The 27,531-nt window shown below is 36.6% G+C and overlaps 1 long non-coding RNA gene across 1 annotated transcript in view; it reads right to left on the reverse strand.

The window, feature by feature from the left end:
* Positions 1-27,531, reverse strand: part of LOC140709060 (uncharacterized) — a 611,840-nt gene that overhangs the window by 76,020 nt on the left and 508,289 nt on the right. The gene's annotated exons all lie outside the window — the stretch shown is intronic.

Below are 27,531 nucleotides of genomic sequence, written 5' to 3' on the forward strand. Positions count from 1 at the left end.
TCTTGACAAATACTAGTCAATAGACTTTACCCTGTGTAACCCATCTCTTTCTGAAGATTAAAAACTAGATATTGGACAGCTTTACCATCCAAGAGAATATCTAGTTTTTTATCTTCAGAAAGAGAATAACCTTGGTGTCAATGACATTTCTGTTATGGCTTCAATAAGATTTATCAAGATTCTCAGAAATGTTTCTCAATATTTGCTGGGCCAAAAATATTTCTTACAAACAAGCTTTGGGTCCTTATCTCAAATGAAAGTCGTAAACACATTGGTCCCAGTACTTCTGAGAGTTGCTGTATCCAAAAGATGATCAGTCTCCCTTCACCTATATCTGGTAGCAAGTTTCCAAGGTGGTCCCCATTGCAAATGCCATATTGAATTGGCATTACAGGTTGGTGCAAAAGTAATTGTGATTTCTGCTATTACTTAAAAAAAAACAACAATAAAAGGGAAAAACTGTAATTACTTTTCCACCAACTTTTATTTTTTTATTTTTATTTATTTATTTTTTTGTGGTCGGGTGTTGTGGCTCATCCCAGCAGTTTGGGAGGCCGAGGCAGGCAGATCACTTGAGGTCATGATTGGAAACCAGCCTGGCCAACATGAGGAAACCCCGTCTCTATCATAAATACAAAAAAAAAAAAAAAAAAGATGGGCGTGGTTGCATACACCTGTAATCCCTGCTACTCAGGACGCTGAGGCATGAGAATCTCTTGAACCTGGGAGGCAGAGGTTGCAGTGAGCCCAGATCATGTCACTGCACTCCAGCAGGGCGGCAGAGCAAGACTCAGTCAAAAAACAAGAACCAAAAAAGAAAGAGAAAAGAAAGAGAAAGAAAGAAGAAAAAGAAAGAAGAAAGAACAAAAAGAAAGAAAGAAAGAAAGAAAGAAAGAAAGAAAGAAAGAAAGAAAGAAAGAAAGAAAGAAAGAAAGAAAGAAAGAAAGAAAGAAAGAAAGAAAGAAAGGAGAAAGAAAAGAAAGGAAGAAACGAAAGGAAGAAACGAAAGAAAGGAAGAAAGGAAGAAAGGAAGGAAGGAAGGAAGGAAGGAAGGAAGAAAGAAAGAGAGAGAGAGAGAGGAAGGAAGGAAGGAAGGAAGGAAGGAAGGAAGGAAGGAAGGAAGGAAGGAAGGAAGGAAGGAAGGAAGAAAGAAAAGAAAGAAGGAAGGAAGGAAGGAAGGGAGGAAGGAAGGGAGGGAGGGAGGGAGGGAGGGAGGGAGGGAAAAAGAGAAAGAAAGAATTGGCATTATTTCTGTCTCTTTGTGCCCAATAGATATGGCATAAGTGAGGTTGTGTGGTTCCTGAAGGTAAGACTCAGTCAAAAGAAAAGACAGGAAAACAAGAAAGCAGGAAAGCAAGAAAGAGAAAGAAAAAAAAGAAAAGAAAGAGAAAATTGGCATTCTTTCTTTCTTTGTAACCAATAGATATGTCATAAGTGAGGATGTGTGGTTCCTGAAGGTAAGTTCGAAAAGACACTGCATTGAAGTTTCTGCTTGAACCTCTTGGATATCTCCTGCTGGAGGCAGCCTGCCACTTGGCTGTTAGGACACTCAAGCAGTCTCACAGAGAGGCCAAGATGGAGCAGAGCTAATGTCCTCAGTCAACAGCCCGTACAACTTATCAACCATGGGGTGAGGCGACTTAGAAGTGGATCCTCCAGACACAGCCAGGTCTTCAGATGCTGCCTCTCCAGTCGCTATCTAACTGCAAATGCTTATGAGATCCCTGAGTAATAAATTCCTACCGTGCCTTTTACAAATTCCTGACCCAGTGAATTCATGATCACAATATATGATAATGTTATACCACTAATTTGATGGGGCAGGGGGAATTTCTTGTACAGAATAAGATAACTGGAACATCATTTTCAATTTTAAAGGAAAGTGTTTCATCATTTTATTGCTTTGCTTGAGAAGAAGTTAGCAACTATTATGAATGTGTGTGTGTGTGTGTGAGAGAGACAGAGAGACAGAGAGACAGAGAGAGAGAAACAGAGAGAGTGAAATCTGTTTATAAGGGGGTTTGTGAAGAATCTGACATCACTACCCTAAAAAGTCATTATACAACAAAATGAAACAAACACCTTTGAGAGATTAGAGCATTTGACCGGGGCAGAAGCGGCTAGTTGTCCAACCAAATCTATTTCCCCCTTTCACAGAATGTGATTTCAGTTAGGATGTGGATGTGGATGTGGATTCAGTTATTACTTGTCCAAAAACCCCACCTCCCACCCCAGCCTTGGTGGTTTACTGTTACCATTGTCACTTCTATAGTTTACCCCAGAGGGAAGAGCTATTTAGGATACTCAGGACATACCTGGTGAGATAAGAACGTCATTGTGTGAGTTTCATTATGTATTTGGGGCAACTCTTTGTTAGACAAATTCAAAACAAATGTATTCGAATTCATAAAAATAAATGCTGTTTTGGTTTATTTTCTGTGCCCTTAAACTATTTACTATTTTGATACAGCTTGACGATTCCTTAAGGAACTCATTTGCTTAATAAAGCCTAATACTTGTCATTTAGTGGTGACGCACTGTGCATACTTTGATGTTAGAATGAAGACATTTTGACAACTAGGATGCCTAGTCATTTAAAATGCAAATAAATAATACTTTAGAAGCCTAAAGAAGCTTAGACATAAACATCAAATTTTACCTGATTCTTCTTAAGATTTGTGTGTCAATATAAAATGTTTACATTGGAAAAGGAGAACTGAATACTCCATACGTGCATTTCACTATGATTAAAGGGATAGACTTTTTTCCTTAGAAGAATTTATATATCAAAGCATTAGATATTTTGTGTAATTTTTTCATGTAATAATGCAAATTTTGGATTTCAAATTTAGGAAGTATTGCAAAATTCAACATACCTCAACTAATGAGAACCCCTCTCCCGATGATAGACACACAAAGAAAATTGAAAAAAAAAAACATACCACCACAGACTGAATTATGTGTACTCAAACAAACACTCAGAGTTTGAAAAATTACCTTGAATCAGAAATTCAAAAAGTAAGAAGGGAACGAAATATAAAGAGAGTAAGATTGAAATCAGGAGGAAAAAAGTACAAGAAAAAAACCCAAATTTCCTCAATACTAAGTTTTCCAAGATAGAATATCCTTAAACTTGAATTTAATATGGGACTTTTAAGAAACATAAGCAAATGAGTAAGGGAACCATAATGAAATCAAAACAGTTAAGGAAAAGCAGTGAAGTTGAAGATGGGCAAAGAAACATTTCTATGATTATACATATAGAAACATTTACATAATAACATTGATATAATTTCTGTCCCAGAAGAAGTAAAACAAATTAACCTAAATTAAATGTAATCCCAAACAGATATAAATGTGGATCTTTTGCAGTAATTTATTAAACTCTTGCTAATATTTACATGGAAGAGAAAAGATTGCTGGACTACTAATTAACCTCTGAAAATAAAAGCAAATGTCAGGGACTGAACTTGACAGATATCACTTTATATTACAAAGATACAGTAATATAAAGCTGTATGGCATTTTCGGAAAAAAAACAGACAAGAATTCCAATGGAGCATCATAGTTTTCAACAAAGTATGTGAATCTACTACATTAATAGTATAACATCTCAATCAAGAGAGAAATAAATGAGCTTGAGTAATTTATAGTTGTTGGGAATATAAGCTCCCTCCATAGAAAAAAACAAAACTGCATCCTAACACCACATAGAAAACTGGAATCCAGATAGATTAAAGACCTAATTGTCTCATACAGAAGAATATCTTTGAAACACAGGAGTCTTAAATAAAACTCTCAAAATATAAACTATATGGCAAAAATGATTAAGGATAAGAATCATAAAAAGTATTTCTTTTCAGTGAATGATGCAATGGATAAAATTTTAAAAGAAATGAGAGATTGAAACTATATTCACCATATGTAAAATAGTGCATGATATTTAGGAGATAAAAGAAATTCCTAGAAATGAACATGAAAAGACAAAAACCCACAAAAGAAAAACAAGCAAATGATATCAGTAGGCTATTCACAAAAGTTGAATTCCAAAAGACTAACAAACATAGGATTGGATACTTATACTCATTTGGTAATTAAACAAATACAAATTAAAATAATAATGAGATATTAGTTTGTACCCATCAGATTGGGAAAAATATAGAAAGTTTGATATTGCCAAGTATTGACAGTACAAATTGATATTAAATATGTGTATACTCTATAATCCAGCTTTCTACTACTGAATATTTACATCTTTGAGAAATTCTCACAGCAATTCAGTGGGATAATTATGATGGTTATTTGTGGTAGTAAGAAGTTGGAGGCAATATTGTTAGCTACCACTTAGCAAATGGAGATAAGTAAATTTTAGTGACCTCACAGTGTAGAGTACTGAGTAAATCTTGGAAGCAACAAACTAAATACATAATGTATATAGATCTTCAAATATGTTTCTGAGTTTACAAGTAAGAAAAAGAATGTGTTCTACAGCACAATTATATTTACAATACTTAAAAGTAATTAATATCAACGCTCAATACAAAGTTTACAATAGAAAAAATACATGTTAAATAATGGTTGCCTATGGAAAGCACAAGAATGGACCTGGGAAATGGGATAAAAGGGAATACAAACATTCATACACACTCGTGTGAACTCATACATGCATAATACATACACATTCATATGCAAGTACACACGCATGCATGCATGCACTGAACAAGAGAGAGACTTGCATGGACTAATGATGATAGCGTGCTATGAATTGAGGAGTTGATGAACACAACGCTCTACATCTGAGTATAAAAGTTAAACAAATCGGCTGGGCCCGGTGGCTCAGGCCTGTAATCTCAGCACTTTGGGAGGCTGAGGCAGGCAAATCACGAGTTCAAGAGTTTGAGACCAGCCTGGCCAACATGGTAAAACCCCGTCTCTACTAAAGATACAAAAAAATTAGGCAGACGTGGTGACACGTGCCTGTAATCCCAGCTACCTGGGAGACTGAGGCCGGAAAATTGCTTGAACCCAGGAGGCGGAAGTTGCAGTGAGCCGACATCGCACCATTGCACTCCAGCCTAGGCGACAGGGAGAGACTCCGTCTCAAAAAAAAAAAAAAAAAAAAAAAAAAAAAAAAAAAAAAAAAAAAAAAATTAAACAAATCATCCAAATTTAAAATTCTATGTGTAATAATGGTAAAAATCTAAAATGTATTACATTCACTCTACATTCAGATGAAACTTACTTTTAATCATTTTTTGAAATAATCAAAATATTGACATCTGTATTTAATCTAGATAGTTTGACAAACCATCTTGTAGTTTCTTGGCAGGCTGATGGTCACAATGGTGCAGATTTCTTTATTTTAAGAGAAATACATTCTGGAATTCAAAGCATTCAAAGAATGTTTACATCATAAATTTTCACAAGACACAAACATTTTGTATTTCATTAACACATTATTAATTATTGTCTAATTTTTGCCCAATTGTATGTATGATCCTGGGGTTGTATCATAATGTGTGGGGGTGTATCTGTCTGTGTGTGTGTGTCTGTGTGTGTGTGTGTTTGGTAAGCATAGGCCTTCATCAGTGCGATAGTCTTTTTGTTTATTCGTTTTACCATGTAAGAAAAACATCATCTGCTTAAATGTAAAGAGATACATTTATGCACATTAAGATTTATTGTGGAATAAATAGCACATTTTCCTTTAGTGATTTCCTAACAGAGAGAGATCATATGATGAGAGTATATGACAAAGTTCACTTGTTGTTGAAAAAAAATAACCTTGCAGACAGTTCCGCTTCTTGGTCTTCATTTGACTAGCTGGTTCTGATATAGATCTCAGTCCTAAGGCTAGTTCTTATATAGATCTCAGTTCTCTGGCTGTATCCTTAGAGAATCCTTCTCTGGTCACCAAATCTAAAACAGCATGTTTATCATCCTCACCTTATTTGCTTTTCTTGACAGCAAGTTAGCAAATTATTTGAATTCCCCTCTCTCTTCCGTGGCCTTGCTTCCTTAATTCTCTTTAGAATGTAAACCCCATGGAAGTGGGAACCTTATTTATCTTTTTTAAAATTTTTTTGCTATATTCTGAGGTCCTGAAATACTTAGTACATAATACACATTCAAAATCTATTTGTGGAGTGAATGATGAAGAAATTACTAAATAACTTACATTTAACATAATTTTTTAATTGACCACTTTGGGCCTGTTTACAATGAACACATATGTACATTTTGAAATTTCAAAAATTAAACTAACACAAGTACTTGATTAAAATTCAGCAGGATATATAATGAAAAAAAAAAATAGTCCTCTTATTCCTCCACTCCTCTAGTCCTAAATCTCAGAAGCAGAAATTTTGGTTATTTCCATTTAACTTCTTAAAATATTTTTATATCTTCAAGTATTGTGCTTGCACTGCTATATTTTGGTCAAACTTTGGCGTTGCCTATTGATTTTCACCTGAGATAGATAAGGATCTAGGTCACTTACACCTACTATATTTTGCCTCTCCGAACTCCATATCTAACTGGTAAAATTCCATTGCGACATCATTTTTTTTGAGATTGAGTCTCGCTCTTTCGCCCAGGCTGGAGTGCAGTGGCGCGATCTCAGCTCACTGCAAGCTCCGCCTCCAGGGTTCACACCATTCTCCTGCCTCAGCCTCCCGAATAGCTGGGACTGCAGGCGCCCGCCACCACACCTGGCTACTTTTTTCACAAATAATTCTTAAACCTTCATTTTTTCCCCATCACCTGTGGAACAACGTCTTTGATGCTCTATTAATGCTAATCTTCCTTCCATGTCTTCTATCATCTCTTGCACTCCCAACCCATCATCTATGCATTGATTTGGCATGGTTGCTAATATCCGCGTTTTGTTATTTAACCATAAGTTGATTCTAAGAATAAAAAGAATAAACAATGTTTGCATGTTTATGATGCTATACTGTTTACCACAGAGCCAAGCCACATACAAAGATTACAACCACTTCTATAGGTCCAATATCACATGGTGTCAAGTTGGAAAATAGTCAGATATTAATTTTTAACCCTCCAACACGTCTTCAATACTTCTGCATGTTTACAGTTTATTCTATTTTCTTTACTCAATACTTTCACCAAGAGCACTTTCCAGTGCTGTTGTAAAGTGGATATTTCTAGTTCTACTGCACACCTGTCTTATTGGAACAGGCACACCTGCCTTACTGGGACGGGACTTACCTACTCTCTTGGATTGGTCTGATGCGCATTGGGATTCCACGACTGTCTCTGCTCTTAATTTTTTCTTTCATTTCCAAGACTTTACTAGTTTTAGTTTTACCATGTCTGGAATGCTATGTTGCCCCTCACATCTGTCTAGATATAAACCCCTAGTTAAATGTTTTTCTTCTCAGAACTCAGAGTCCATTCCCTTCATAATCCTGATAATAATGACAAGCCAAACACCAGTCTGATACTTAATTGTTTATAAGGTATCTTCTTTCTTCCTAGAAGCTTTTTGGAAACTTTTGCTTTTCCTCTGGTGGAATTTTTCTACTCTACCTCTTTCATAATTCCCCTCCTATTATTCTCTCTGATTTCTCTTTACTAGTGAGGTGTTGGACCCCTGATTCTTCTACTGTGCTATAGAGTTGCTTATTCTGCAAAAGCACTTTGAATTTTCAGTGTTCCTGATATTTGATTTTTCTTTTTTTATAGAATTACATTTATACAAATACAATAGGTTCTTGAATCTTTCCAAGGACACATTCTAGTGCTTTCTTTTTTATTTATTTTCTGTTGTCTAAATTAAATTGTTCATTGGTGAGTTTTTTTCCCCCTGATAATTTATGCTTGTATTTCTCATTCATATCCTTTGCTTTCTGTAACTATCAGGGGATCCTTGGCCTTATTTTTATATTTAAAAAATAGACTTTTCCAATATACATAACTAAGTGGGGCTTGCTTTATGGTGAGTGAATGGAAATCCAGCCATCCCCAAAAGCCAAAGTAGGTCTCTACTCTGGAGTACCAACAATCATGTCAGCTGTCGCAGTTACAGTTTGAGATTATTTTGGAAATTACTGTTTGAAATATGGTCATTTTTGTCACAATTTTTACTGTCCTAAGCAATCATTTGAAAATATTTTCTATTTGTAACTTCTTTTTAAAAATCACAATAGAAGATCATTAAGTAAATTAAGTGCACACATTGAACATCAGAGTTAGACACATTGTTCTGTGCACACTAAAACTGCTGCTCTGATTGGAAGAGTGCAGCCAAACAAAATGTCAAAGCAAAGGATCAACTTCTTATTTGTAGAATGGTAAATTTAAGATACCACACAGCAAATGAAGGATTACCAAATCGTCCTTCAAAAACTTGGGATCAGTTTAAACTTACAGCAACAGTAGGTGAAAATGCCGATTTTCAACATCCGTTTAAAAACATTGCGTGTATCAGACCTTTAACCTTGGCACTTATTAGGTGAAAAATATTATCTCAGTTATATTTTTATGCTTCTAAGTCATTGTTATTCATTCAACAAACAGTTGTATCTTTTTCAATTTTGTCTTGTTGTGGGAATCACTTTTTAAATTATTTATAAGAGATTCTGGCTTATAAGGAAAATTATGATTGTGTTGCAAATATTTTTCCCCCTCTTATAATTTATCTTCTGACTTTGCTTATGACATTTTTAACCACAGAGAAATTCTCATTGCTTTTGGCCAAACTAATCAATCTAACTAAATCTTAGACATTTAGTATGATGACATTGACATTTGGGAAAATCTCTTTCTTTTTCAGATCAGAAAAGATAATTGTACTATTCAGCATGCTTCCTTGTCTCTGTCAAAGTTTTGTTATATTTTACAGATATTCATTATAGTTTATATTTGGAAGTAATAGTAATTATTTTATTAAATGGAAATTTTGATCTGTTTTTATTTTAATTTTGCTTTGTTTTGATGTGACGTGAGGGAGGAATGCAAAAATAAATGCTGGAAATAGTAGAAATAGTAGCATTAGTTTCTATAGTTACCGCCCCACACACACCCATTGTCTCCTCACTTACTCCCTCCCCTCAAAAACTAAAAATACATTTAATTTTTTTTTTAAGAGACAGGATCTCGCTGTGTCGCCTAGGCTGGAGTATAGTGGCATAATCAAAGCTCACTGGCATCTCAACCTCCTGGGCTCAAGTGATTCTCCCACCTCATCATCTCAAGTTACTGGCACTACAGACACATGCCATCATGCCTGGCTAATTTTTTTGATTTTTAATAGAAATGAGGTTTTACTATGTTGCCCAGGCTAGTATCGAACTCCTGAGCTCAAGTAATTCTTCCATCTTGGCATCCCAAATTGCTGGGAATATAGGTGTGAGCCACCACGCCGGCCTCCATTTAGTAATCCTGTTTAACATGTTATTTTAATCTAGAAGAAAAATAATACTATCACACTGTATCTTCCTCTCTAGGAACGAGGCATTTCTTTACATTTACTCAAAGCTTCATCTGTGTTTCTCAGTTGAATTTTTCTTTTAACTTTTGTTTTAGTTTCAGGGTTACATGTGGAGGTTTGCTATATAGGTAAATTGTCTGTCGTGGAGGGTTGGTGTACGAATTCTTCCCTCACCGAGGTAATCAGAATAGTACCCAATAGGTAGTTTTTTGATCCTCACTCTCCTCCAACCAACCCTCCACTCTCCACCTTCCAACCTCAAGTAGGCCCAAGTGTCTGTTGTTCCCCTCTTTGTGTTCATGGGTACTCAATATTTAGCTCCCACTTGTAAGTGAGAACATGCAGTATTTGTTTGTTTTCTTCCCATTTTAGTTCACTTGGGATAATGACCTCTAGCTCCATCTATGTTACCGCAAAGGATGTAATTTTGTTCTTTTTTATGGCTGCATAGTATTCCATTTTGTATATGTAACACATTTTCTTTATCCAGTCTGTCATTGATGGGCATTTAGATTGGTAACACAAAGAGAAGCTAAGAAAACAAGGGAATTTTGATGCTCCCAGCAAGTCTGATGATTTGTGAGAATTATTAGTTAACTAATCCTTTTTAAATTAATTCATATGATGAATCAGATATGATCACTGTATTATGGTGTCGGGTCAAGAGGGAAAAGAAAGAATATAATATTCATTATTTATTATGCATAATGAATTATTCTTTTTGTTTATTACTGTGAATTATTAGAAAAGAATGTATATAGAGAGATAAGAGTGGTTAAAATGATTTAATTTCTCCACTTCCAAAAATGTTATTTAATGTTCACTTTTTTTAACTAAAAACACTTTTTTGTAACTTCTTTGTCGAATTTGATAACTTCATTCTCTTCTGAGTTCAAAAGCATACCAAAATAACCTCTCCACTACCATGCATGCACTTTGAGAGAAAAAAAAAAAAAATCTTGAAGTTTGGATAGGATGAATGTTAAAAGGGTTCTAATAAAAATAGCTGTTTTCAGGTAGCTATTCACTAGAAACTGAGTTTTTTCCCCTTATACTGTATTGTCCCTCAGCCTTTGCTAAGAAAACGTTTTTCTTTCTCTTTCTCTGCCAGGTTCCCAGCACAATGAAAACTGTACTGATTAGTTCCATGGGCAGAAACGCAGCCATGAAATGTGGGGCAGAAAGGTCAGTTTTGAATTTCTTTGAAATATTTTGTTAAATCAGTAACAGGAAAGGTCAGTTGGGCTCTGAGTGGGGTTTTTGCCTTTATTATTTTTCTGCCAGGCTCAAGACGTTCCATGTTTGTAAAACTCTGTATTTAAATTGGTCTGATTCCAGTTTCAAATACTGTATGTGTTTAACACAAAGACATAAGAGATATGAGATTATTGAGTAGTCATTAGTAAACATCAGTGTTGTTTAGTATATGATGGTAAAGTTCAGTGAGGAAATAGCCAGTATATACTCGAACATTTTAATATAAATATTTTGTGAAAGTATGTGATACTAAAAAAGTTGGTGAAAATAATCTCACCAAAAAGAATACAGTTTATTGATGCAAACATTAGAAAGTACCCAGTGGCCATTAAGCCTAATTTCTTCACTTTGTTTATAAAATAAACATCGTTTGATTCTAAGTAACTCAAAATTTATGTCACTTTCTGATAATCTACAAGAGCAGCAGCATTCTATTTAGTACATTAGCAGTAAACCTCTTGACCCTTTAAAGAGGCCGTTCTTTGATCACATTTATATTTACAATAGCATGCTGCATGAAGTCTACTTTGCCTCAGGACGCTTAACTCATCTTCTTTTCCTAATATTATTTTAAAATCATACTTGCTTAAAAACAGATTTCCACTTATGACTAAGATGGGATAAAAGAGCCCTCAAATTTATCCTATTTCATGGAAACAAACCAGTGAATGGGGAGAGGACAGGAATGGAGAGATAGAAAGAAATGATGAGAGAGGCAGGGAAAGACAGAAAGATAAATATACAAACCAGTGATTTTCAAAGTACTGAATATCAGGCAACAAAAGGCTGTGATCTCTGAGAAATGAGAAACAAATGGAGTAAGTGCTACAATTTTAGAGCGTAATGCCTTGAGAGAATTTGCAGACCACAGCATCTCTGGGCTAAGCACATAAGGATCTAAAGTCTGTCTCCAGTGATTAACTTTTGTCCTTTCTGGTAGACAGAGGAGAAGGGACACTTTCGAAAATTTAAATCCTGCCTTTAGGTAAGTGGGTGAAGGCAGAGAACTGTTCTTGTATCTTCTTAATTGTCTTCAACTCAAAATAATCCTTCTACCAAAGTGGTATATTTTGAAGAACCATATTCTGCTACCCTTCAAGATCTTGAGCAAAAGATACCGTGTCACAAGGTTTGGCCAAATTGTAAAATTTTAACAATTTACCCTTGGGGAATTTTTTGTCCCAGTAAGCCAAACATGAATTTTCATTATCTTGAGCAGGTTGTTGGATAGATATCACTTTAAAATAAGTGAGATTTTCTTTGAAATGCATGCAAATAGGATAAAATGGTTGTGATACCTTGATTTTATTCTTAGTTACAATAGCTGACAATAGAGGAGGGGAGTTATCTGCATAGAAATCTAGTTATGTTATACATATAATGACAAGATGGCTTTGACTATTAGTGCAAAGAACAGGCTTGTCTGTACTTGCTATAAGTACCTACAATGAATAAAATTTTAAAAAAAAAGAAGTGAAAGGAAACAATGGAGAATATTTTAAGTCTAAAATATGCCACCCACTGCTCCTCCATACAAAAATAAGGAATAGTTCAATGAAGGGCATGGGTTTTTTTTGTTTTTTTTTTTTTGCTAGATTGCTTCATTATTTTATTTATTTCAGCCTAAATATTTATGTATTCTTTTTTTTTTTCTCTTGTTCTTGCTACTTTTCTTGATCACTTAAAAAATTATCTTCTTTTTCTCAAAACAAAGTCATTAGGAACAAGGAAAGTCTGAGAAACTGTCACAGTCAAGAGAAGCCTAAGGAGATATGATAACTACATGTAATATAGTACCCCGGATGGGATCCTGAAATAGAAAAGGGGCATAAGGTAAAAACAGGAAATCAGAAGAAACTAGGGACTTTAATGAATACTAATGCTTCCACCTTGGTTCAGTAATCTGACAAACGTGCTGTCTTACGAGTGTGAGATATTAATAATACCAGAAAATGGGGGTGAGGTATATGGGACTCTATACTGTCCTTCCAATTTTTCTGTAAATCTAAAAATATTCTATTTTTTTCAAAACTTTTGCTTTTTTTTTTTTTTGAGGCAAGTTCTCACTCTGTTGCCCAGACTTGAGTGCAGTGGTGGAAACACGTCTCACTGCAGCCTCGACCTCCCGGGATCAAGTGATCCTCCTCCTTCAGCCTACAGAGTGGCTGGAATCATAGGCACGCACCACCACATCTGGCTAAGTTTTAAATTTTAGTACAGATAAGGTCTCACCATGTTGCCCAGGCTGGTCTTGAACTCCTAGGTTCAAGGTATCCTTCCACCTCAGCCTCCCAAAATGCTGAGATTGCAAGCATGAGCCCCCACACTTGGTCCTAAAAATATTCTAAAATTAGAAGATTTCACTGCCAAATTTTCACTTTAGGATTTGCTTACCTAAATAGAATTACTGCTTTGCTTCAGTTTGTAGATTATTCACTAAAAGCAGTCTCAGGGAAACAGGAAACAGTCTCAGGAAAACAGGACCTTCAACGGGTATGAAAGAAAATGCACAGAACAACAGCTTTGGGAATGAGCTGGCCAGCTTGATAAGGACAGGCTGAGGCCACCTGCAGAAGGGTGCCACCCCTTCATTAATAAAACGATGATTAACTGCATGCCTGAGACCGTACACATTTCACACACACACACACACACACACACACACAAATGTTTTAAGCATTATTTCCCATAATTTCCCTTAACAACCCCTGATCCAGAGGCACAACTTGGAGAGGTGGTCTTTGAATGCTTCTTCACTGCCTCTTCCAGTGGCTGGCTTCTTGAATAAAGCCAACTTTCTTTTCACCAAATATCTCTTGGGTTTTTGGCTTTCAGGTGATGAATGGCCCGGACCTGAATTGGGTTACAATAGCTCCATTGAAACCATCCTTGTGAGGTGACTTCTTGGCCACTAAATCCAAGGACCCCCTTTCAGTCCTTGTCCTCTCAGCGTATTGGCATAATTATACCATTCTCCTTTGCCTAAAATATGCCTTCACTTTGAGGTAGGAGGCAGGACTCAACTCAATTGGTGAGGCTCAGACAGCAGACCAAATTGAGGACTAGGAAAACAGGGACAGGATGAAAGCAATTTTCCATAAAACATACTCATCTGTGTGCCATGTCAGTTTATCATTGCCATGACAACACCCAGATGTTAACGCTCCTTTCCATGGCAACAATCTGACAACCCAGAAGTTGCCACCCTTTTCCTAGAAATTTCTGCATAATCTGCCCCTTAATTTGTATATAATTTAAACTGGGTATTAATATAACTGCAGAGGTGCCTTGAAGCTGCTACTCTGGGCATACTGCCTGTGGGGGAGCACTGACCCACAAGTGTCTCTGCTACTGCTGTACGCTGCCACTTCAATAAAAGTTGCTGTTTAGCACCACTGCCTTGCCCATATGTTTTTTCCTGGGCAAAGCCAAAAACTCTCCCAGGCTAAGCCCCAATTTTTGGGCTCACCCACCCTGCATCACTTTGCTTTCTGCAAAAATGGACTCTCTGAGGTTCCTTCGTCCACGTAGTAGTGACACGTAGTAGTGACTTCCTTCTCAGTTACTTTGTTATTCCTTCTTCTTTTATGACCTTCAACTTCAGAATTAGGACACCTGAGGGCTAAATCCAAGAGTCTTTTCTTCTCAGTGATACTCTTTTCTGAAGCAGCTCATGTAATTCCATTCTTCCAATAAATCCCTAATTTCTAATCAAGCTTAAGTTCTTGTTAGACCCTTCCAGTGCTGGCTGCCCACTGACTGCAACCTGGGCAGGCCCAGAGCTCAGAAGAACCCTGTGCATGCTTTGGGACATTGTATTTACTGTCTTGAAATTCCCAATGACATTTTAACGAGGCTCCCCACATTTTCATTATTTTACTTGGCCCCAGAAAATACATGTTGGCCCTGTCTTCACTTGGATCTTTTTCCATGTGAATCAAGCTCCAAGTACGTACAAATGATTCTGTGGTCTCCCCAAAGTATACCCCTTTGTCATTGCATGTCTCAGTAAGTGGAATACTATCAAACCTGTTACCAAGTTTGACACCAATGAGTCCTCCATGACATCAGCCACTTTCTTATCTTCAATATTCAGTTAATCACCAGGTATGATTTATCTGGACCTTCTAAGTACATATTAAATTTGTCCACTTTTCTACTTCACCACAGTCTGAGTTACACTCAGATTCTTCTGCTGGAACTACTAAGATTGCTACTCTTTGGTTGTCTCCTGATAAATAAGCTTGGGTGCTTCCCTAATCCACATTCAATTTTAATCTCATAGATGTAGACATGCATCATTCTATATTTTTGTATATCTGCAAAATGACCTACTGTATATTCATTTTGAATCTTTTAAATGTGTTGAATGAATCTGAGTCTTCATGCAATGCAGTATGCTTTAAAATAAATTTATAGAGTGTTCACTATGTTCCAGGCATTTGAGAAGTAGTGGAATAATTCTCGTCTAATTCATTGTGTTAAGTAGACAGCAGGGAACCTAACAGATAAAAATCTATACCCTCATGAAGCGTATATTCTACTGATTTACACTGTTCCTTGAATAGTGTCCCTTCAACATATATTCTGTGATCTCTTACGTTACCCTGAGTAATTTATAACTCCTTCTTCATACATATTGAGATTGTATTCATTGCTGTGTAAGAGTAAATTCTAAAGGATAAGCCATGAGTGGCTTTCTGTACATAGAATTTGAGACTTGATTTTATACTTAAATTTTAGAACATCAGTTGCCAAAGAAAAAGACTACTGTTCAGAAACAAACATTCATCTCCAGTTATTTCATTAGTCATTTTGATATGGCTTATTATCTGGCAGGAGAAGACAGCTTTATTCTCTTCAGAGGAAAGCTGGGGGGACTGAAATATGGACATGCCACCAACTATGCCACCAGTTGTGTCAAATACACAGTGAATGCTGTTTGTCACCATATTAAAATATTCTCATTAAGAAGTGATAAACTCTTGTTATAAACGTTAACATCTTCCACAGCAAGTAGCTTCATACTTAGTAATTTCCTAAAAACGTTTGATAGATAGATAGATAAATTTGTTGATGAGTGAACAATGTGAAGTGGATCAGGAGTTTCAAAAGTACACTTTTCAGTGCAAAATGGTCTGCTGGGAATCAGTAAAATAATTCTTGTTTAAAAGAAACTCAGCTACCTCCATCTTATTTCTTATGTTGCTTATTAGAGATCTTGTCTTCAGCCTTCTGACTAAATATAAATTCGGAATTAGGAATTTATTCTAACAGGTACTCAAACACATTTCACTAAAGTTGTGACTGTTATCATGAAGATCCAAGAAAATGAAAATCAAGCCTGTGGCCTTTCAAAATTATTTGCTTCCAGAATGATGGCTATTTATATTTAAAAGATTCTGTACTAGAGATAAATCAACATAGAAATATAAATCAACATATTCATATAATCTTCCAAAAGGATAACTGAGGTCAAAGTTATGGAGCTTTGTAAACCACTGTGAGAAAAATTATCTGGAACTCAAAAATGGAAAAAGATTACTGATTATTCTCTCAGCACCAGGCTTATGCCTTTGATTAACTTTATGATGACAGGTATTTCATAATTCCATTGGAGCATAGGCTAATTTGTAGATTTTTCTGCTAAAGATGCAAATAATTTCAGTATGGTGGAACAGAGAGCCCCAAAATTATAGTCATTGTAATCATTTTTGTATCCAATTTAGTTATCTTATTTTGACATTCCTTTATTACTCTGCCTACAAATACCTAGCTTCTGAAATGCTCTTTAGGCTGGTTTTACCATATAACTGGTTCATTAATATTAATGAGTTCAGTACAATCTTTGACATCTATGCATATTATATTTGTATGAAAATCACATTTTCTAACTTTTAAAAAAATTATATTTTAATAATAGCTGGACTTTTTTACTCACTACCTTTTCTCTTTATTTTAATAGGTCTGTAATTCCTTTAAAGGGGGTGCGAAGTGGGTAGGATTGAATGAATTTCATACTCCAAGCCTAGTCTTTCCACTAACTTGCCACGAGATTTTTGTCTGTTAGGTTCCCTGCTGTATACTTAACACAATGAATTAGACAAGAATTATCCCACTACTACTCGAATGCCTGGAACATAGTGAGTACTCTAAAAATTTATTTTAAAATGTAAAATATATATGTAACAATAAAGTAATTCAGAATCCCTCACCCATAAATGGTGTTGTACTAGTTGGTGTGTAAGTATGAATTCTAAATAGTAAGTTTTAAGTAGTCTTCCATATGTACAATTTGAGACTTACTTCTTACTTAAATTTTAGAACATCCCAGTTGCAGAGAATAAACATAACCTTTCATTGTATTTTTATATGTACTTTAAGTTCTGGCATACGTGTGCAGAACGTGCAGGTTTGTTACGTGGGTATACATGTGCCATGGTGGTTTGCTGCACCCAGCAACCTGTCATCTACATTAGGTATTTCTCCTAACGCTATCCCTCCCTTAGCCCCCAACACCCTGACAGGTCCCAGTGTGTGATGCTTCCTTCCCTGTGTCCATGGGTTCTCATTGTTCAACTCCCATTTATCAGTGAGAACAGGCAGTGTTTGGTTTTCTGTTCCTGTGTTAGTTTGCTGAGAATGACAGTTTCCAGCTTCATCCATGTCCCTGCAAAGGACATGAACTCATCCTTTTATATGGCTGCATAGTATTCCATGGTATATGTATATGTACCACATTTTCTTTATCCAGTCTAACATTGATGGGCATTTGGGTTGGTTCCAAGTCTTTGCTATTCTGAATTGTGCTGCAATAAACATATGTGTGCATGTGTCTTTATAGTAGAATGATTTATAATCTTTTGGGTACATACCCAGTAATGAGATTGCTGGGTCAAATGGTATTTCTGGTCCTTTCATTGTATTTTAAGGCTTCACTTCCTCAGCACATACACTGAAACTGAAGCAATTAAAAAGTATATTTCCATGAGCCCTACACAAATGACTTGCATGTTTATGAATCAGTATGTGTATATATTTTAAAGATGGGGTCTCACTATGTTGCCTAGGCTGGCCTCCAACTCCTGGGCTCAAGTGATCCGCCCACCTCAGCCTCCCAAAGTGCTGGGATTACAGGCATGAACAATCACACCTGGCCTAGCCCATATTTTTATGCTACATTTTCCACGAAGCTTACTACTGAGGTCTAAACTCTGACCATTTTTCTGTGTTGCCCAAATTCCTATTAAGGGGCCTGGGGAGTCACACCATGCATACGGTAAAAATTTCATCAGATAGGTTTTATCTAACCCTACATAATGTGACTTACTTTCCAATCTGACTCTGGCATAATATCACATGACAAAAAAGGAAATCAAGATATTTCACCCCAAAATATGTTTCTTTTCTATACTTTGAAGTGGCCCTGCAAAACTGTCTTTTGTGGGAGAAAACTGATATCTGTAAAGAATATCTATTAACGTAATTAGATCTTTTTCCTTCCAGGCCCTCCTAACCCTGAAGAGATTAACTGATCTGGAAGTCTGGCATCTTTCAAAGGTCTGAATAGGAAACAGTTGCCATATATTTTGTCTAAGCCCTCTGCCCTGACTACCTCCTTAAGGTGTCCTGCCCTTCCAGGCCAAACCAATGTAAACCTTACACGTATTGATTTACGTATTTGCCTGTAATTTCTGCCTCCTTAAAATGTATAAAAATCAAGCTGCAGCCCAACCACTTTTGGCGAATGGTCTCAGGACCATTCCTTAGGCCATGGTCACTCATATTTGGCTCAGAATAAATCTTTATTTTATTTAATATATTTTTGATATTTTGATTTTTGATATTTAATATTTGATATTTATTAAATATTAATATTTATCAAATATTTTACAGAGTTTGACTCTTTTCATTGACACCCTGATTCCTCCAGCTTGAAGCAGTATCTTCCTCATTTAAAATTACAATTGTACTTTATCTCTTTACATGTTACATGATTTTGTATTTGCAAAGAATGAGTAGCATGTCACTGAAAATTGTAACTGTTTCATTCTTTGCATAAGTCTATGTGATTGAATACTGTATACATTACACACTTTATGTAGTTATCTACATTTCAATGTAGAGCATTATAATATTATAATTTGTCTCACATAACAGATAAACAACTTTCCATGCCTCCACTCATGCTTTTAAAAGATTTTCTAGGAATTAGTTTTAGGAATTAACTGTAACTTATTTAATTGACCATCTACTAATGAACAGTTAGGTTGTTTTTAGCTTCCTGTTACTTTAAACAGTGATGCACTGAATATCTTTATAACTTTGCATATGCTCAAAGTATTCTGTAGGATAATTTCCCAGATGTAAAACTGTTGAGTCAGTTTGAGAAGTTGATAGCTTTCTTTGTTTCTAGTGCATTAATCATAGGGCTTGGCTGCCCCAGCCCTGGATTTATCTTACCTCTCCACTCATTGAACAGAATATGTAAATTCCCTGAGCTCAGCTTCCACTTCTGAAGAGAGGAGATCTGAGCATGAATCAAATGTTTACTCCTATCTACTCAATTATAAATAGGAAGCAGCGAGACTATGCAGTTCTACCACGGCTGCATTTCTCAGAGAGGGGGAGCTACCTATCTGTCTCTCTACATAAATTCATATATACCAGTGTCATATATGAATTATAAACCAGTGTCAACAATGGCTATCTTTCTGGGACATAACGTATATAATTTACTCTCATACTCATTATAAAAAAAATTTTATTTGTATCAAAACAAAACTAAAATAAATCGAATTTGGGGGCCTCCTTTGTTATACAAGACAAAAGCTGAACTCCCTGGATGTCCTAAAATGCCTATCACTATCTGGCTCCAACCTTTGTGGCCAGACTCTGCTCTGTCATCTTCTCCAATAAATTCCAGTCCTCAACCACACAGGAAACCACAGAAAACTCATGTGTTCCTGAGCTTGTCATGGACTTTCATACCTCTGTAACTTTGATTATGTTGTTCTCTTGACCTAAAAACATTTCTCACCTCCTCACTTGAAAAAAATCAAATCAAATCAACATGAAAATCAAAGCCAAACTAAAATGCTGTCTTCTTTGTGAAGTTAGTTTCTATTTTCAACTTAAAAATCTAGCACAGTTTAAAGGTTAATTGTGTGTTTCTTTTCAACTATATAGCTTCAAGAATAAAATGCTGCATTCCTTCATATTCTCTAGCATTAAAATAACAAATAATAATAACAAGGATAATAATAATGAATGAGTGAGTGAATGAATGAATGTAAAGCATGCCCTGCACTTTTTCACTAAGGATTGGCTACCAGCTTAGTTTCCCATAGCAGGGTTCCCAAACCCTGGTACCGGTCAGAGGCCTGTTCAGAATCAGGCTGCACAGCAGAAACTGAGCAGCAGGCAAGCCAGCATTACTGCCTGAGCAACACCTCCTGTCAGATCAGCGGAGGCATTCGATTCTCACAGGAGCGTGAAACCTACTGTGAACTGTGCATGCCAGGGATCTGGGTTGTGTGATCTTTATGAGACTCTAACGCCTGATGATCTGAGGTGGAACAGTTTCATCCCAAAACCATTCTCCACTCATCCATGGAAAAATCGTCTTCCACCAAACCGGTCCCTGGTGCCCAAAAGTTGGGTACTGCTGTCCTACAGCCTGTTAGGAGATTATGATTTTACAATGCATACAGTCACAGTCACAAGCTTTCTTCTTCTCCTTTCAGGGTTGCATCCTTGCTTCATTTTTCACGAGTTTCTACCAAATCAGTCTGTTCTCTGATTCCTTTATGAAGGAATTCCTTTACTCTCATTCCTTTATGAAGACCCTGTTTCTCTGAGGTCTTACACCATTTCTCAATTCTCTCCATCCCAAGAGTGTCCCTTCTCTGTAGTATCTCCTTTCCCAGACACTATCTGCCTGATCGTGGAATGTGCAGTATTCTGGACATAAAAGATCTTCGCATTCTTCACATCTTGGTGCAATGAAGCTATAAGAGCAGACTCAATCAGTACTTTCCTTCCATCCAATTTCCCGGTAGCATAAGTCTAAGTTTGATAAACTTTCTTCTGTGTAAGAGCAATAATCCTCAATGACCAAGAAAGATGGAGAAAAGCTATGAGATGGTCTTCTTCAAGAGAAGACGCCTCAACATTTTCAAACCTATACATTCCCTGCCAGACTTACCCCTTATTCTGACACATCTTTATATCTTTATTTACCCCTTTCCCTGGGGAAGAGGTAGTCCCTAACAACTATTAGAAGATTAATATGAGAGAAGGTTCAGATATACAAAGTCTCTGGGAAAAGAGTAAGCGATCCTTTAGGATAATGGAAGAAAAAAAATGACAAGTGAATCAAAATTGTATATGGCCACTCAGGCACAGAAAGATTGAGATCAAACTCTGCAGGGTTTTTAATGTAATTGAATTACAGTTAGAGAATATTTAAGGTGAGTTACAAATAATATTAGGGTAAAAGGTGAGGAAATAGTGAGGAATACGGAAAACACTAAGAAGCCCAGCTTTCTCAAGAAAGTACCTGCTATTTAGTAGGACCTTCATATTCATTATGTCTTTTTGTCACAACTAGCAAGGATGATATTATTTTCACTGTACAGAAAAGTGAACTAAACATAAGGGAGGGGAAGACTTCAGCCCAAGGTCACACAGAGATGGAAAGCAGAGCCACGATGCAAGCCCAGGTCCATTTCTGCTTTTCCTTTCTCACCCTGTGTTTTCTGCAGCACCAGTGAATCTCAGGCTCAGGTTTACAGTGCTCCTAATTTTCAGACATGGCGATGAGAACCGGGGTCATGGACATAATACAAAAAGGAAGAGGAGTTGTATATTTAGATTATGCTGCTAACAATGTTGACTCAAATATTTTAGTGTGGATGAGTAGTTTAATTAGTCCAAACTGATTTGTGGTAGGGGAAATACTGAAGTCATATGACTAATATGACAGGCATCTCTGACTATTTCCAGTGCTGACTCAGTGTTTCATATGCATAGCCACTGACGATTTCTTTGGTTTACTACTTGGCTTACCTTAAAGTGTTACAAAGGCGATTGCCAGTGATTCTGCTATGCACTAGTATCTAAACAGTGACTGAATTTTGCCCTGGGCCAGGGACTGTGTTAAACACTTTCATGGGTTATCTCATGTAATGCTCACGAAAGATTTAAGAGTTAGGTAATATTATTATCCCTACCTTATTTATTATATAGAGGAGGCTCAGCGGCTAAGTAACTTGCCCAAAACTACAGATAAAATTATATTGAAGGCATACTACTGATTCTCAAAGCCATCAGGTTAAATCATGTGCTTAGCATTTCAACCATTAGAATGATGTTATCTCACTTTGACAAAAAAAAAAATTATAAAATAAATACATTAAAACCTCCATTCTATGAGCAAAATTAGAGAACAATGAGGAATAGTTAGGTCAGTGAAAATTATATGCTTAGAAGATTGGTGTTGGTGGAATTTTTAAATTTTACACTGCAAAAGCCGTCCTTTAATCTAAGAGTGGCAGAAACTCATATTTGAGATTTTCATACAAAACCGAATCATGTATGAAAACAGTGTAACTTATAAACAGTATGTAAGTGCTGGTCAGAAAAAGTGCACAGTCTGTCAGTGTGATCGGGTCTTTTTTGCCATTCCCATCAGGGACAGTGTGTATCCATGACAACAGGTGCTACAAATGCATTGCATTGTTATAAACTCTCTGGGCTTAGAGATTTTATTCGTCCAGGTTAAAAAATATATATTCTTTCTCTTGTTTAGACAAATAAACATTAGCCTCTACATTAATATGAAAACGGTTCAAAATTTAACGTTTGTTTTGGGTTTTACACATAAGAAAAATATACATTTACATTTTTAAGATTTTTTTTTTACTAAAAGTGTTTTTCCTTTGTATTAAGATTTACCTCTTCTTACCACAAATTTTGTTTTGTTTCATTAATTTCAGACATGCATGATTGTGTTTGTCTCTTGAAATATTAATGTAGATTCAACATCTGACATTAGCTTTTTTTTTCTTGGTTTCTTGAGTAGAATCTAAGTACAACCACAAAAATGTAATTTAAGTGCTACTGCCATTTAGCCCTAGGACTCACAGACCTCGAATCAGAATATTTTTTCAATTTTAATAGTCCTGTTTTGAAAAATCACATTTCTCAAATAATAATATTTAGTTACTGAAAAATGGCATACATCATGATGCCAGTAACATACCAATTTCTCCTTTAGATGTCATCCATTTATGAGCAAATAGGGCCACATAAGGACACTGGAGCCCTAGAATAGGCTGGTTTCCTCCCCCACACCTTGTCAGAGGAAAATCTCATCAGTGGTTTTCTTCTAGAGAATCCTATGATGTCAAAGTCCCACCTGCAACACCTCCAGAAGTTCTTGTATTGTGCTAACTCCCCGGTTCATTGATCTCTACCTTTATTTTTCTTTCTAAAGGTCTGAGATAGAGAGGACTGTGGGGAAGACTGGAGAGAGAGAAAGGCAAAAGCGTGTCTTTCTATCCATGTAATTAATTTTTCTATGCGAGGGCAAAACAGCATTTCACTTTTTTTTTTTTCTCTAAAGCTATAACTTGTACAGTTCTCTAAAGAGTTAGCTTCCCATTTTGCATATATTTTAGTTTCTTGTGATAGAAAATGACAATATCGCTTTGACTATGGCTTTTTAGATAAGAATTTCAGAGGAAGGAATAAAGACAGTGAGGATGGAAGGCAGGGAGAGAAAAGTAGCCTAATAAAAAGAGAATACAAACTGTGGAGCCATAATAAGGCTTTCCTGCACTCGTGCAGTGTCAAACTCACCCAAATGAGGGAAAGAGGAAGTGTTCTACAATTTAGCAGGAGCAGGAAGGCCAGGAAAAGACAGCAGCCACAGGTCAGTTTCCCTAGTTACCTTGTTGCGACCATAGGTCTAACACCTCAGAGAATGTGGGACTCTGGGTGGCTGTTGTACAGCAAGCAATTTCTGCAGCCACTTAAGGAGGCCAGCAGCGAGGAGAAAATTCCCAACACGACAAAGGCCTTCTGTTCTACCAATTATTTTTTTCTGTTGGTTTGTAGTGATTTCTTTTCTATTTGACAATGGCTGTAGATATGCTGTTTTGTTAGTATGGTTGATGGGTATGAAAATTATGAATTAGAAAATAGTTGTATCAGTTAATTAAATAATGAAATACAGATCAACTAAATATCTTGGACCAAACTGGAGATGGAAACAAAATCCCGTCTGGGGAGGTGGAGGGCACAGTAGGGCATGGGGATGGAAATTCTTCAATACAAAGCAAAAATCCATTGTCAAAACACAAAGGCGCCCAGTGCAGAGGGGAAGGGCAGGGGCACTCCTTGGAGAGACAGAAGAGCACCAGAAGCCTCATCCTGTGTGAAGGTTTGACAGGTGGGACTGGGAGCCCGAGTTCTAGTTCAATTTGCATGTGTATCTCTACCCGGTCTCCAGTGGGCACCATGAGGACCAGAGCAGCAAAGCCACCACACTGCTAACTATAAGCCCATGCCACTCATTTTATGGGATTCTGACTGCTTGGCACTTTTCAACCCTCTAAGGAGGCCTTAGTAGACTTAAAAAGCTGAACACTTTGTACCAGAACCTCGTGAGTTCACCACCACTGTCCACATTTCAAGAGAAAAGAAACGAGGGGCTAGGTGCAGTGGTTCACACCTATAACCCCAGCACTTTGGGAGGCCAAGGCAGGCAGATCACTTGAGGTCAGGATTTCAAGATTAGCCTGGCCAACATGGTGAAACCCTGTCTCTACTAAAAATACAAAAAAAAAAAAAAAAAAAAAAAATTAGCTGGGTGTAGTGGCACCACCTGTAATCCCAGCTACTCGGGACAGTGAGGCAGGAGAATTACTTGAACCTGGGAGGCAGAGCTTGCAGCAGGGCTCCAGAGAAGTTCAGTATGAGCCAACGTTGACACATTTCTACAGTTCACACTTTGCCTGCACTGCAAAACTCCCAAGCAATTATTTTGGTGCTTATAAAGCTGGAGGTCTCAGAGACACTTTGATGCTTTCTTTTTTTAAAAAATAACTCCTTCTTAATTAAAAAAGTATTCTGTGAACACATTTATTCCCTTTATATTTTTTATTTAAAATACATTTGTACTCCTGATTTATTTTAAAAGAAAAATAAAAAGCTGCTTGTCCTGCAACACACAAATTTCCTCACTGCAGCTGTTCATATAGCTAAGTAGAAACATACATAAAAAAAGTTGAAAGTTCACTCCTGGCACAAGATAATCTTAAATGTCCAGTAGAAATAAAATAAAATATTGCATAAACAAAATCATGCATGCTAACTTGCGATAACAGCCATTTTAAATATTGAACGATGTGTACAAACATATGCATCATACATGAAATTGCAGCAGATACTGGGGCATGAGACAATCTCATCAATAGTTAAGCAGTAGTCTAACAGTAGGTAACTATGTCTAGGTTGTTCAAAATGTGGTGACACGAAACAGTGATATAAACTGTGAAGAAAATAGATGTTGTTGAAATAAGAAAGAATAGCCAAGAAATGCCAAACATTTGAACTTTGTACTAAGACATTACTTACCTGTTAATTTCAGCAATAGATTGTTAGCTCATGAGAGTCGGGAATGAAACAATTTACTTTTTATTTTGTGCCTCTCTCGCCTCACCTTTGCCCCAAGCATAGTGACTTACATAAAAGATACACAATAAATGCTCAATGAATAATTGATTGATTGATGTGGACTGTTTAAGATTTATCAATCTAAAATGAAAGCCTCTGTCAGACTTCCATTGTCCACATAAATGCCCAGAGATGAAGGATGGTCATCAGGTAGAAGAGGAACCATATAAGATACCCAGGAAGTATTTGAGGTTTTAGGACATCTTCAGTATAAGAGAATGTAAAGGAATAGTGATATAAAAATATATAGGTTTGCAAAAGGCAATTAGAACAAGAAGTTTTCATATTGTCAAGTATCATTTACACTATTCTGAACAGTATAGATTTTAGGAGAAAGAGATTTCAGTCAAGGTTAGAATGAAGTAAAGTGGTTAACATTTTTTTTTTTTTTTTTACTTTTTTAGCCAAACAAGAGAAAAAGAATTATATTTTTTCCATGCAGCATTTTTTCTAAAGCTAAAAAGTAGTTTTAGTTTCTCTAGGCATTGTCACAGTCCCTTGCACAGTCGGAGCTGTTAACTGGGAAAAGGTTTGGTGGCCTCAGGGCCTTTCTCAAATGGGGATGTGAATCCTCCATCTTTAGATGGCATTAGCTTTCAGCTAAGCCTCTATTTCAGATGGCGTGGTTTTCCCACCGCTGTGAGGAACGGAGAAAGAACACACAGAAAGAAAATCCACTGAAGCCATTGTGTAGCTTGCTGCCCTCCTGCATTTTCTTAATCTGCTAGAAATTTCATTTTCTGGTGCTTTTCTTTTCAACAGGAGAAAGAAAAGCCTGTGTTGGGGGGAGGGGATGGGAGATGGGGAAAGTACCCACTAGTTATCTAACTTTCCATACATTTTCCAGTTTTTGAGGTTTTGAAGTCGTCAGTGGCTGATAAGCAAGCACTGTGTTTTCTATCTGTAGATTTTAGGAATCCTGACAATCTAAAAGGGCTCAATTATTCTTTGGCCTGTAGCCTCACAGAGCAGTCTACCTATCCAAAATAACACATTTTATTTTTGCAGCCATAGGGAGAGTATTGGGCTCCTCTTTTGTGGAAGCGACAATTGCTTTTCACTGAGTGCTGGTAGCATCAGGTGCTTAGACATAGAAATGCCTTACTATAATTTTCACAAAGAAGGAGAAGGAAGACATGAAGAGGGAAATTCCAGTTCTTGCCACCAATTCTATGACAGGTGACAGTCCGCTCCTGTGAGAATCTGGCAGTTTGGGGGTGGTGTTGGCAGGAAGAAAGAGATAAATAAGGTAACTTATATCATTCCTATCTTGTAGAAATGTTCCCCCAGTCTAATGAAAATAACAATAGCAATGCCAATTACTGGCAAGCATCTTGGAACAATGAGACAAAACAATGCCTTCATTAATACCTAAGTTTTGTCATTGTCACAAAGCCAGGTTCTCAGCTCCACATTTCCAAGGGATTGTGAGAGTGGAGGCATCCAAATAGGTGCTAGATATTATGCTGGAGAGGGCAACTGGGCACGCTACTGTGTTACTTTTACTAGTGTGAACCATGGACAGGCAGCACAGTCATTAACTAAGTGCATGTTAGACACATGAAATCCCAGCCTTGCCCATCCCCGTCCCCATGTATCATTGAATAGTCAGAGGTGTTTGAACTCCGGTGACTCCATCTTGAATAGGGGGTGGGTAAAATAAGACTGAGACCTACAGGGCTGCATTACCAGGAGGTTAGGCATTTGTACTAGTCAGAGCTCTCTAGAGGGACATAACTAATGAAATATATATACACACACACACACACCCATATATATATTTTTATATTATATATATTTATATATACGTATATATATTTATATATATATGTGCATATGTATATAAAGGGGAGTTTATTAAGTATTAACTCACATGATCAAAAAATCCCACAATAGACTGTCTGCAGGCTGAGGAACAAGGAGAGCCAGTCCGAGTTCCAAAACTGAAGAACTTAGAGTCCGATGTTCGAGGGTGGAAAGCATCTGGCACAAGAGAAAGATGTAGGCTGGGAGGCTAAGCCAGTCTCTCTTTTCACATTTTTCTGCCTGCTTATATTCTAGTCACAATGGAAGCTGAT

Source organism: Chlorocebus sabaeus, chromosome 18 (genome assembly GCF_047675955.1).
Source record: "Chlorocebus sabaeus isolate Y175 chromosome 18, mChlSab1.0.hap1, whole genome shotgun sequence".
NCBI lineage: Eukaryota > Metazoa > Chordata > Mammalia > Primates > Cercopithecidae > Chlorocebus > Chlorocebus sabaeus.